General features: G+C 42.6%; 1 long non-coding RNA gene across 2 annotated transcripts; it reads right to left on the bottom strand.

The window, feature by feature from the left end:
• Nucleotides 1-278: 278 nt before the first annotated feature.
• On the bottom strand, nucleotides 279-5311 carry LOC128785954 (uncharacterized). 2 transcript variants are annotated; one of them, XR_008430120.1, is made up of 3 exons: nucleotides 5240-5311; nucleotides 1035-1106; nucleotides 279-800 (listed from the first exon to the last, which is right to left on the bottom strand). It is a non-coding gene; the product is annotated as an uncharacterized LOC128785954 (long non-coding RNA). The 2 variants fall into 2 exon arrangements; XR_008430119.1 differs by having other exon boundaries at nucleotides 279-797.
• Between the last annotated feature and the right edge of the window lie 6519 nt (nucleotides 5312-11830).

Below are 11830 nucleotides of genomic sequence, written 5' to 3'. Positions count from 1 at the left end.
ACTTTAATAGCCAACCCTGTGTCTTTATAATGCCTGTATTTATATGGGTTATTCATTTAATTACATCCTTTCCCCTTCATTTATGTTACAAATAAACAGAAATCACTGAGCCGATGCCTAAAAAAAAAAATGTAAATATTTGCTACAGTAACAACTAAAAAATAGGATTCTCCTCTGGCCCTGCATTTATTAAGGATAAATTTGGTCCAGTAATTTTTATTACACTCATTATAAAACAGACCACACACTAGTTTCTTTTAGAAATGTTTAATCAGGGTTTTAAAATTATTAGCACGGCTCCTAGGAGCTGTAGCACCTTGGGATATACAGAGGGTATCTACTGAAGGGTCTCACCATTTCCCCTCCTGTTTCATTCCAAAAAAAATACATTTACTGGTGTGATTGTAAAGAGGTGGATATGGAAGCATTGTGTGCTGCAGCCTGACACCAGAAGGTGTGATATTGTCTATTTTTGCATCAAAGTCACCCAAATGAAGAATAATCTGCCCCATATGGATACTGATATGACTCGATTGTGCCATTTGGGCCAGATGCCAAGGAAGTGGGGTCTGATAGCTCCAAGCTGTCTGCTGTGGAGGATGGACTTATAACTCCTTATGTTACAAATATTTGAGTTTCCCACTGTTGGAACTCTTTTTTTTTTTCCTTCTTTTTCTGAAGTCCAGGAAGGCTCACCAGAATGGACAAAACCTGGCATATTTTTCTTATTTCTTGTGAAGCTTTTCTGATGTTCCTTCCACATCTTCAAGCAAAATGACAATTGGCTAAATGCCACCCTGCTTTAAAAAAAAAAAAATAGAATATGAAAGCAAATAAAAAATGGAGCAGTTAAAAAAAAAAAGAGGGTAGAACAATGAAAACTGGGAAAAATTAAGATCTAGAATAACATAATTAACAAAGTGAGAAGATTTAGAAATTACTAGAACAGCGTGTAATTTTTTCACATTTAATTTTACGTTAGTAGAAAGAAAGAAGAATCAAGACAGAAAGGCCAAGTAATCCTTACAGCTGACCTTACTGGTTTTCCTCAAATCCAGGTCACACTTCAACTCTTCCTTGTGCACTGCATCATGTCATTCTGCTACCTAGCAGAGCAATGAGTGAGTTGACGTTTAAAAGCAAGCCAAAAAGGTGTTGCTCTACACAAATGCTAAACGTTGTTGTTATCATGTGAAAACTGCTGCTCCATGGATCTCACAAGGTGAAAAGGGAGCCTGGTGTGCCTCTGGCTAGGGACACAACCAGACCAGGCTGAAGTCACACTCAGACTGTTGTGTAGGTTCTTCAGGACCCTGCCAAAACAAGGTCGATAAATGCAATATATGGTTTCAAATCATGGATCATGGCCATGGAAAAGTTGTTCATGTTTCACCCTGCAGGTTAACAAAGGAGATTTGAGGGAAGGAGGGATTCCTGTTCCCGTTTCTGGTGGGGCTGCCAGAAGATCCTGCTGCACTTTACATCCCCAGAGACCATGGGGAAAGGAAAAAACACCTCACAAATTTTCAGCTGGTGAATGCATCAGGAAAGTCTCTCCCTCTCTTGCTGCCGCCATTCACACCCAGAGTTACATTCTCTAATAACCTTTCACATGGCCTGAGAAAGGCCTGGCCAGTTCCTCTCTTTTCCCCATAATAAGAAAGAGCAGAAAAAACTTTGCAGTTTATGGACGCAATAATCTCATTAAAGCTTCACCATGGCTTCCAGAAGTTTTAATAAACCAGCTGGCTAATCACAATAATCTCCCTCCCCGCCTCCACTTTATGGAAAGATCCTGCAGTCAGGAAATATAAAACTCTCAACACATTGACCACAGCAAGGATTACAGCCTCATGCAGTGACACTTTTCCAACTGGAGATCTTGTGTGCTGCACAAACCTCAAACAACCTCATAAACAAGTTTGAAGCAGACCTAAAGACAGGCTTGCCAAGGAGAACATCAAGAGTGATTCTGTTAATGAGGTCTGGCTGGAGCTGAAACACCTCTCCTAAGTGTGTTATTTTTAATCAAGACATTTCCAAAAGGAACCTTTATGGGAGAGTGCACTGATTCATTCCTTAAAATTTACACTTGAAGGCCCCAGTCTTGGGCCACTGATGTCACCAAAGGCTGTGGCAGTGACGGGTGGGTGTTGAAGCAGACACCACGCTCAGTGACCCAACACCCACAGCTCAGACCTGAATCCATGTCCTCAGCCTCTCATACCTCAGAGAAGTCTGGGAACATAGTCCAAAGGCTTGCCTCTACAACACAGAAGACATTAATCACAAATCAGAGAACTATCAAAGGGCTATGGAGACAGACTGGGAGAGCTGGGGTTGTTCAGCCTGGAGAAGGGAAAGCTTCAGAATTACTTCATTGCAGCCTTCCAGTACTTGAACAGGGCTTATAAGAGAGGGAGAGAGACTTTTCACATGGACATATAATGACAGGACAAGGGCAATGGGTTAAAACCATTATGTCTCCTAAAAGATGAGAGATGGTGTCACTTCCAGTCCATAACCACTTCTATTCAAAGTGTACCTGAACAAAGAGTTGCTTTTTCCCAGAAAAAAAGGACATTCGGGGTTAGAGTCCTGCTCCACTTGAAAGATTTCAGGCTCCTGTCTCCCAGCAAAGCTCCTTAAAGCACCAGCTACTTTAGGAAAAAAGAATCTCACTCCCTCATGCTGCAATTAAGTGACAGTGAAACAAGGAGCGAGGAAACAGAGAGGAGTCTGATTTCCCTTTGGAAAGCTCCTGTGCCCCCCTAGACCTGTCTTTGTATTACAAACAGTGGCAAGTGTTAAATGTGGAGACCACATCCAAAGACTCTCTGCTGCTGGTAGACATTGTGTGCTCCTCCTGTGGCAGCAGAGCAACACCAAGCACCTGCAATAGAGTCAGAACAAAGTGTGACTCTAAAGATGCTGTGAAACTTGAGCTCATGTCTTGCCTATTAGGCCTCAAAAGCTGAATCCTCCTAGGTCAAACAAGTTAAATCCCCTTGTACAAAAAAGCACCGCGCACAAGGAAGGAGAAAATTCTGCAGTAGTGACAAGACTACTAGGGAAGTGCAGTTTTTTTTGTCTAAAGACCTCAAAATTCTTCTCAGCATAAATTAAGTAGCAAAAATCATCTTTTTGCCACTTATCTCTGCCTAATTTAGCAACTTATCAGATACAGCCTCTTGGTTCATTGAGAGCATCACTAAGCAGAAAAAGCAGTTCATAATATCTTCCTCTGGATGTCTGTAAAGTCCACTGAGAAACAAAGATGTAGAAATTATGCTCTTCCAGCCAATCATTGTACTCAGGTCAGGGTGACACAAGGCACCCACTGGAAGATCTTTCTATCCATGTAGAGGCAACCTTTGCAATATTTACAGGTGTCTCCTTATAGTCAAGTAAAATCTAGTGAGATTAACTTCAATGTTTAGCTGAAGGACTTAGAATATGGCTCTCTATCCCCATTTATGATGGGGAATTAAAAATGAGGGTTAAAGCAGCTGCTCAGGTGGAGCTGAGAAAATACAGCATTTTTTCCTCATTCCCATGCCATGTCTCTCACTCAGCCACATTGTTTCTCTAAAGGTTTTCTACTCCTGGAAATTTACTATTTCTGGATAATGGTTCCCCAGTAGTTGCTTAATTAAAGCCCCCATGTAGCCCATTTTATTCCAGAATTCTGGAATAGCTATTCTGGTAAATTCTGAAGTGTCAAGAAGCCCTAAGGCATGAGAAGAGAAGTGTGTGCCTGTCTCAATGAGAAGCTGTTAAAAGGAAGGTGAAAATAATAGGAAACTTTCATACATTGGTAAAAGCCAAAGAGTGTGTTGCTGGTAACATCACTTTAAATCATTCTGGCACACAAACAACTGGAGCTGCACAACTAGTTTGGAGGGGAAAAGAAGGATTGAATTAATGCACCTTTTTTTTTGATTCACACATGGTCTTCAAGGTTGCAGTTTAGTCATTATCTGAATTAACATTCCAAATAATTTCTTAGAGGCATCTCAGTCTCAGGTCTACGAGCTGTTGATTGTATGTGTTTGATACATGAAAATCAAGCTGTGATAATTAGTTTTGATTTTACATATAGTTTATGATGTGTTAGCTCTTTGCCTTGATTGGATTAATGCAGCTCTCAGAAACACATGTTACACATGAAAAAAAGTATCTTCAAGTACCTCTGACACAAATATCCTCTAACAGTCATTGGAAATTCCTTGTTTGTGCAAATTTTCCTGCAGTAAACTCACAGATTAAACTGTACATTAAAAAAAACCCTATGCACTGGGAGAATGAACAGCGGGGAAAAAAATACATGCAGTATTTTATTTGACAAGAAGTCAATGTTTTGTAGGCTAGCCCAGCACAGTTCACTACTGGGTTCATTAATTGCATCCACTAGTTTTGTAGCCCTTGTTCCTAGCACTGAGAGTCCTCTGCTCACACACCAGCCCCATCACACACACACACGCACTCACACACTGACCTTCAGCTTCAATCATGCCCTCCTGCCTGCACTAACATGTACTCACTCAGACACTTTCACATTGGGTTACGTGCCCAACTCCTGGCACTCACATTCAGTTATGTCCAGAGTGTTACACCCACACTTAATTACAATCACACCCTCACACTCGCCATCCAGTTACACCACCAGTGCTGCCCACCTCCCCCCACGGTCAATTATCATCAGATGTGATTAAACCTGCAGCTCTGCACCTACAATCCTCCACTGGCATTCACATCCACTTATGCTCAACCCAGCCCTCCCTGGGATGCACGTCTGCTCGTCACATCCATGCACACATGGAAACACCAGGTTTCTTCTTTCATTCTGACAGTGGAGTGGGTTTTCTGTTTTGTTTTGGTTTTTTTTTTTTTTTTTGGTTTTTTTTTTGGTTTGGTGGGGTTTTTTTGGTTTTGTTTTTTTTGGGTTTTTTTGTGGGTTTTTTGTTTTTTTTTGGGGGGGGGTGGTTTTTTTTTTAGTTTTCCTTTCAGTAGCACAAAGAGCACCCATTTCCTACTGAGGAACAGAAAGACTTGCTGTTCTGTGGACTGTTGCTCTCTCAGAAAATCACCTTGAATCCTTATTTTATACTCCTGAAGAATATATGAAGTGGTGGTTTTTATTTTAGTTTCTGGCAGGACTTTAAACCAAGGCACCATTATACAAAATGCTGTGTACTTGAAATAAAGGCAGTGCCAGCACTGTAAATTCAGGCTGTACCTTTCATCTGGGGAGAGTGATGGAGTTTCTTATGGAGGAATATAGTCACCTCCTCAATCCCCTGTTGCATCCATGGGAGTGTTACAAAAGCAAACTCCTGATGTTCCCTGGCACACGGACAAGAACCCACCAAGCAGCCTACAGGCACCTGAGGTGGTCCATACAAATAATCCCTTCTGCATGGCTGTGTGGCCTTCCTGAGCAGTTGGTGATGAGCAGGTGAAATCCTTCTTCTCCCAAATTCAGCAAAAGGGTTTTTCAGTGACCACAGAAGTGTGGTCACTGTGGTGACCACACAGAGGTGGAGGACACACAGAGGTGACCACAGTGACCCAGAGGTGTCCAAGGAGGATGGATGGGACTCCCAGTAACATGGTCTGGTGGAACATTCCCTGCCCATGGCAGGGAAGTTGGAACATAAACTTCAAGACCACTTCCAACCCAAACCATTCCATGATTCCTTGCCTCTATGACCTCACTCTTAAGCATATCATGTCTTCAAGAAGACAAGACCCACCTCAGGGGTGTGTGAAGCCCACACAAATGTTAACAAGAAATCTGTGAGGCAATGGTACTGGTTTCACCAGGTGCATTCAATTCCAGGAACACCAACCACAGCCATGAATATTAATAAAAGATCAGCAAGAAAAGCACATAGAAGAAAATGTTGTGCTCAGACACTTCAGAGGCATAAAGAGAGAAAGCTTATCTGTACCAACCCATGTTCACCCACACGCACAGACATCACACTATTTTTTTCAGTATTTAAAACCCACAGTCAATCTGAACCAGACTTAAGAGGACGCTCTGAGAATCTGAGGTAATTTCTAAAGTAGGTTTTGATTTAGGAAAATAAGGAAAAACTCTGACTAAGAAGCCAAATTTCCAATTGTATATTTCTGACAGACTTGGACTGGAGTTTTTATTAATCAGGACAAGATCCCAACAAAATTCACTCCTAGAAGTAGTGGCAGGTGGTGGGAGAAAGGAAAAAGAAGAACAAGAAAAGAAAAATAACATAACCAAAACCATCCAAACCTAAAAAATCCTGCAGGATGAGACAGAGTCTATGGATAAGTGCCTGCCACCACAATAGGATACACATGGCCTCTTCAAAAATGCCTTTGCAGGAAGCCAGGCCACAAATAAAACAAGACATGTGGTGTGGGGTAGAATTGGCCACTTTTTTATTAAATAAACAATTGATCCGCATCAAGTAACTCTAAATCATTTAGGAGGTCTTTGTTGATCCTGACCAGAACTAACATGTGCAGATAACCTGCACTTGGCATTATGATTATCATTCCCTGCACATCTACCACCCATCAGAAATCCCAATTCTCTGTGTCTCAGAGGGGCAGGAGAGCATAGGAGAGAGAAGAGCGAGGGACACAAAAAGAGGGAGCAATCTCTTTTCATCATCCAGATGCAAACCACAGAGAGGGGACACCTGGGTCAGTGTCACAGGGATAGCACCCCCATCCCACACCCATCACTGTGTCCTCTGCCCAGCATTCCAAGCTGAACTGAAATACTATGACTGCTTCTGACATAATCCTTGGCAAAGCCAACAGAAGGAGGTTGTAAAAATATGGAGGGTTAAATGCATCCTGTCATGTCCTCATGGAAAGATTAAAAGCCAGTTTTTTGCCACAACCTTATAACTTTAAAGATATAACAGAAATTGTAATGCAACATAGAAAAATTAGAAGGTATTTCACCACAGCATTGTCATAATCAACAAAGATCACAATGACAAGGTAGTAAAAATATTTTGACCAAATGCCTTGCAAAGCTCTTGTGTTTGAAGAGGGTGAGATTCAGGTTTGGCTGCTGTGAATACTCCAGGTCGACTCCTGTGATTATTGTGGCTTCAGAGAAGTTGTCTTGCTGCAATGTTCTTGTATGACTTTTATAAATCATAAGTATTTTAATCAACATTTTTCCAAGCTGCTTGCTCTTCATTCTTTTTCAGGACCCCATCTTTTAACCACCATTATTTTAAAGCCATGCTAAGTGCCAGCACTCCATAGTCACCACTCTCACACATCCTACAGAAATGGAAGCATTTTGGAAAATGTAATCCTGATGTAACTGAGATAAAACCTGTGAGGTTCTGCCATACTTAAGACAAGGTTAAGGCCAAGGGGCAAAGATCTGCATTCCAAAGAGTGAAAAGCTTTATGGTGACAGTAAGGATTACAATTCAATCATTTGCTGGGAACATTAAAAAAAAAATTAATTGTCACTCCCTAGGAGGTGCATTCTGCTTTTCAGCTAATGATCCTTCACTGCCTATTTTGATTTTTCATCAAAATATGAAAAATGCCTTCAGAGTAGAATTTTTCTGGAGGCTTGATCCTCAAAGACTAGACCCAGCCCTGAGGGTCTATCGGGACCTCAGCAGAGTTTCTGTGGCACCACTGGCATCCCAGTGCTCAGTTAACTTTCTCTTGAGAGGGTTTTTGTGGATATACACCCAAAATGATCCATGTCTGATGTTTGTAGTGGGCTCATTTCCTATGGAGTAAAGGAAGGGAGAAAAATCATGCAGGACAACATATGCCATAATTAAAATAAAAACTATTATCAGGATAGAGCAGGGAGAGCAACTTTGCAACAAAAAAGATCCCAATCCACATTTTGGGTTCACACCTTTCAAACAGCTTGTGGGAAAATAGTAACAGCGACAACAATAAACACAGGAGCAACAAAAATGTGGAATCCCAATGCCTGTGCCCACAGTGAAAATAAAAAATGCAAAGCCTGGGCCACCTCGCCTTTAATTTCCTAACTGCTGTTTTGTAAGGCTGTGTCATGCTTCTCAGTTCAAACACGCTTTGGCTCTTTATTATTCATGGGCCTTTTTCTCAGTCAGTGGTGTTGAATAATAAAACAGCCCAGGATCAAATGGGCCAATTCTCCACGCCTGACACCAACTGCTACTGTTCGCTGGGCTCTGCCAAGCGTTGCCTCTGATAATGAGTGGGATTTGGTTAAACAGTAAATTAATGAATAATGAAATATCCAGGTTGATCAGTTAGAGAGCACGCTTGCTTTGCCCCCGGCCAAGTGCTCGGGGCAGAAATTACTCTCAAACGGCACTTGCCTGTGTGCTGGGCTGGATAACTATTTTACAGCCTATTGCTTGACAGGATGTTGGGAAGGGGGCGAGGGGAAGGGGGGAAATCGGGGAAGCAGAGCGGGCAGAGCAATCTCCTTATCACCCTGCATGGAGGGGAGAAGGGGCCGCTTTGGGGTTCTGCAGACCCCCTCTAGAAAAGGAAGAGGGTTGCAGGGTTGAAGGAGGTGGTGGTGAGCCTGGGAGAAGGATGACCTCCCTCTTAGGTCTTCCTCCCTCTTATCCTGGCTTTTTTATTATTATATCTGTAGTGATGTCATCATGACTATTATTATTATTATTATTATTATTATTATTATTATTATTTCCTAGTCAGGATTACCGATATCGCTGGGGTTAACACAAATTTCCCCTCTTCCCCATCACTGTTAATTCTCGCTTTCCATCAGTCCTGTCCGAGCGTGTTTCAGAGTGGGGTCATCCCGGAGCCGTGTGTCAGGTGTTTTGGGCAAATAAAAGAACCTGTGAATGGGGCACAGAAACAGAGAGACGGAAAAAGCAAGTGCAGAAAGGAGGAAACAACCCTGAACCCTTCATTTTCATAACCCCGTACCTTTCATTTTCTGCATCGGGAGAAATAAGTAGATGTGAAATATTTCCCGCAGGTCAGTAACACAAGCACATGTAAGTACACAAACACACAGGCACGATTTTTACCGCTGGAGAAGGGGAAAACCCTCCTTGACTCGTATCCCAGCCCAGGGTGTTTATTTGGCGTGCTGGTATTGCTCCACATCAGCGAGAAAACCACTACAATTATCACCTTTTATCCAGACGGGAAACTCTCTGTGACCAACTTGCCTTGTTTTCTTTTTTTTTCTTTTTTTTTTTTTTTTTGTTTTTTTTTTGTTTGTTTGTTTTTTTTTTTTTTTTTTGCTTTTTTTTTTGGTTTTTTTTTTTTTTTTTTGTTTGGTTTTTTTGTTGTTGTTGTTTGTTTGGGGGGTTTTTTTGTTTTTTTTCTTTTTTGGTTTGGTCTTTTTTTTTCCACGGTTATTCTTTCCAAACTTTCCAAACAAGCCCAAACTTCTAAGCCAGAGCAAGGAGGGTGAGGAAAAACTACATATACATACTCAACTAAAAGAAGAGAGTAGAAAACCCATCTCTTTCCAAAATGCGAGTTTTCAGGTCGCTCCTGAAAACTCGCTCGTCTCATGTCACTCCTAAGTTAAAGTTTAGAGAAACCTGTGAAGCGTAAGGAGAGGGAGGTCCCTGCTCTGCCTCGGCCATCGCCCCCGTCCTCCCCCGCAGCTGCCGGGCGCAAGGAAAAGCCTCCAGGCTCCGGCTACGATGGCAGAGTCCCGGGAAATCAGGATTGGAGGGGTTTAACCACAGCCTCCTTCAGTGTCTCAGTCTCTATTCATGGGCGTTGTGTGAGTGCCGGGATGAGCAGGTGGCTCTGGGGCAGGTTAGAGCCAGCGGTGACTTCACTTCTCGAGCGGAACCACCTCTCACATTCACCCTCTCATCTTAATATCAAAATCCAGAACTTTTCGTTTTCAAGTATTTTGCTGCGTTCCTTCCTGCTCGCAAATTTAAAAAGCATTTTTTACTCCAGACTATTTCCGTGAAAACCATTTACCCAAAAAAATGTTTTCTAGCCCCGTTTGCAGTTCTTCCACTACCACCCCCCACCCCTCTTCCCATCATTACCAGTTATTATACTATGATTTTCTATACAGAGCTGGAATCAGGCTCCCTTTTTCTCAGCCAAAACAGGTTCCACTCTGCACTGGAATAAAGCGCAGTTTAGGGGTGTCCAGGTCTAATTTCACCCATCTCGTAGGTCACAGCTTTTTGAGAAAACTGCAGCTTTCGGTTAAGTTGCTGGGAGTTTCACAGGAGCAAAAAGACTGCCAGGTGATGCTTTGTGCACGAACATAAACTATTGTCAGTGCTGATTTCATGAGGCAAAAAATCTTCCCTGGTACTTTTACGGATTTTTACAAGGAAATTAAATGTCCACAAGCATTTCCTTCACATTGGTTTTATAAACGAGTAAAACTCTGGATATAATTGCAATTGTAGAGAATGCTCCTAGTAAATCTCAACGTGTACTGATTTATCACCTGGAAGGAGCCAGAGGTTTTTGTTTTAAAGGAAGTATTCCTCTGGACCTGAGGAAAGCATCCTCCTCTCACGCTGTCAGGAGATGCATGAGATTTCGCTGTGCACTTAACAGGACTAATAATAACCCCCAGAGCACTTCCCCACGCTGGGGAACCCTGGAGATCCGGTGTTTGCCTTTGTATTAAAAAAACACCTTGCAAATGTTAGATTTGGGTGGTTTGGGGGTTATTTTGGTTGAGGAATTTTTAATACGTTTGCCCCATTCGGGGCCGGACGGGGTAAAAAGATTCTTAAAATTCGGGTGGGAAATGCATGCGCAAACACACACACACACACACACTCTTTTTTTTTTTTTTTTTTTTTTTTTTTTTTTTTTTTATTTTAATGTTGTTTGGAGGAGGATCCAAGTAATTGTGGTCATTTCGTAGTTGCGTAAGACTCTGGTTTTTTTTCTTCTTCATATAAAGTAGAGGGTGTAGAGACAACTCTTAACTCGTAAACCCCCAGAGATTTATCCTTCTCTGCCCCAGGAAGCGTTCGTAGGCAGAGGAGGGATTTTACTGGAAGGGTAATCGAGGCAGCCCTTCCTCCGCTGGGACACCGGGATGTGCGGAAAGCAGAGCCCAGCCCTGAGGGGAGAGCTCCGGGAAGGACCGGCCCCTTGCACCGGCTGGACTCTCCTGCAAGGGTTAAATTCCGAAGGCAAAGACAAGGCGCATTTTTGTTTTTCCCTTAACTCCTAAAAGCCAGTAGTGGAACCGGCTCTGGAGCTACGTGAAGTTGTGACACGAAATGTAACACAAAGTCCTGGTACAGCTGCGCACAGACACAGATACACTTCCAGCGACAGGGGGGAAATATGTGTGGGTGCCTGTTTACGAGACAGACAGAGAAAACGAAGGAATTCGGTGGATATATTGGTCCTGGGGATTATTTAAGACATTTGACTAGTTCCATCATAGGGACACCAGATGTTATTTATGAGGTCTCGTATAAATGTGGGCCATACCATGCAGGTAGGGAGGGAAAAGGCAGGGAAAAAAAGCCAAAGTAAGGAAAGAAAGGAGTTCACCCCAAAGGGATGAAAGAAAAAACTGATGTTTATAACTATATCAATCACGCTGAAGTTTTGTAATGGAAACTAGAACTACCTGAAGCTTAAAAGAAGGGAACGGGGCAAGGCAGGAGAGGTGGAGGAAGGGAAGATCCCTGCTGGTCATGGCTGGGAAAGCAGATGAGAGCCCAGCGCAGAAGGGAGAGGAGGTGGTGCTGAGCTGGGGTACGGCTTGGCTTGCTGGGGTTACTGCGGCTACTCGTGGGTTTATCCTTAGCTGGGGAAGATGCCAGGAGGAAGGCCAAGACATGGGTGGATAGGTAGGAAG

The sequence above is a fragment of the Vidua chalybeata genome, chromosome 3 (genome assembly GCF_026979565.1).
Source record: "Vidua chalybeata isolate OUT-0048 chromosome 3, bVidCha1 merged haplotype, whole genome shotgun sequence".
NCBI classification, from domain to species: Eukaryota; Metazoa; Chordata; class Aves; order Passeriformes; family Viduidae; genus Vidua; species Vidua chalybeata.
The sequence above is the reverse complement of the archived record's forward strand: the minus strand, read 5'-3'. Positions and strand labels throughout refer to the sequence as shown.